General features: G+C 31.8%; 1 protein-coding gene across 1 annotated transcript in view; it reads right to left on the bottom strand.

Annotated features, from left to right (window-relative positions):
- The window catches only part of LOC117173891 (putative helicase MOV-10), a 23,976-nt gene that overhangs the window by 5,301 nt on the left and 17,050 nt on the right, over positions 1-1,625 (bottom strand). The window lies entirely within an intron of this gene.

Genomic DNA, 1,625 nt, shown 5'->3' with positions numbered 1-1,625 from the left:
AATAAATCATATGGCTGTCAAAGAGTCTGCCCGATTTTGAATAAAAGAGAGAGGGTCGCACAAGAAAGATAAAAAATTTAAAGATAAAAAAGCCTCGAACTACGGTCAAGAGTTAATAATAAATCATATGGTAGCCAATCAGTCTGCCTGATTTTCAATAAAAGAGCAAAACACAGGAAGGCCGTTTTAATCCAAGAAAATCTTTGAGCAATAAATCTAACAATTTTTCCATTTGAATTAATAGCCAGAGGTGTAAATGATATTAAAGAAAAAGAATTAAGATAAACATTCGGCGTGGCAAAGAAAAATAGACGTCACACAAGGGAAATAAAAAATGTATAAATAAAAAGACTCGAACTATGGTCAAGAGTTGATAATAAATCATATGGTAGCCAATCAGTCTCCCTGATTTTCAATAAAAGAGCAAAACACAGGAAGGCAGTTTTAATCCAAGAAAATCTTTGAGCAATAAATCTAACAATTTTTCCATTTGAATTAATAGCCAGAGGTGTGAATTATCTTAAAGAAAAGGAATTTAGAGAAACATTCGGCGTGGCAAAGAAAAATAGACGCCACACAAGGGAAATAAAAAGTGTATAAATAAAAAGACTCGAACTATGGTCAAGAGTTCATAATTAATCATATGGTTATCAAAGAGTCTGCCGGATTGTGAATAAAAAAGAGGGTCACACAAGAGAGATAAAAAATTTAAAGATAAAAAAAGACTCGCACTATGGTCAAGAGTCAATAATAAATCATATGGTAGCCAATCAGTCTGCCTGATTTTCAATAAAAGACCAAAACACAGGAAGGCAGTTTTAATCCAAGAAAATCTTTGAGCAATAAATCTAACAATTTTTCCATTTGAATTAATAGCCAGAGGTGTAAATGATCTTAAAGAAAAGGAATTTAGAGAAACATTCGGCGTGGCAAAGAAAAATAGACGCCACACAAGGGAACTAAAAAATGTATAAATAAAAAGACTCGAACTATGGTTAAGAGTTGATAATAAAGCATATGGATGCCAAAGAGTCTACCTGATTTTGAATAAAAGAGAGAGGGTCACACAAGAAAGATAAAAAATTTGAAGATAAAAAAGCCTCGAACTATGGTCAAGAGTTAATAATAAATCATATGGTAGCCAATCAGTCTGCCTGATTTTCAATAAAAGAGCAAAACACAGGAAGGCCGTTTTAATCCAAGGAAATCTTTGAGCAATAAATCAAACAATTTGTCCATTTGAAATAATAGCTAGAGGTATAAATGATCTTAAAGAAAAGAAATTTAGAGAAACATTGCGCATGACAAAGAAAAAGGGATGTCACACAAGAGAGATAAAAAATTTAGAGATAAAAAAATGACTCGAGTTATCGTCAAGAGTTTATGATAAATCATATGATAGCTAAGCAGCCTGTCTGATTTTTAATGAAATAGCCAAACACAAGGAGGCCGTTTTAATCCAAGAAAATCTTTAAGAGATAAAGCTAACAATTCCTCCATTTTAATTATTTTCTAGAGGTGTGAATGATCTTAAATAAAAGAAATTTCGAGAAATATTGCGGGTGACCAAAAAAAAGGGATGTCACACAAGAGAGATAAAAAATGTAAAGCTAATAAAAATACTC

The sequence above is a fragment of the Belonocnema kinseyi genome, chromosome 5, assembly GCF_010883055.1.
Source record: "Belonocnema kinseyi isolate 2016_QV_RU_SX_M_011 chromosome 5, B_treatae_v1, whole genome shotgun sequence".
NCBI lineage: Eukaryota > Metazoa > Arthropoda > Insecta > Hymenoptera > Cynipidae > Belonocnema > Belonocnema kinseyi.
The sequence above is the reverse complement of the archived record's forward strand: the minus strand, read 5'-3'. Positions and strand labels throughout refer to the sequence as shown.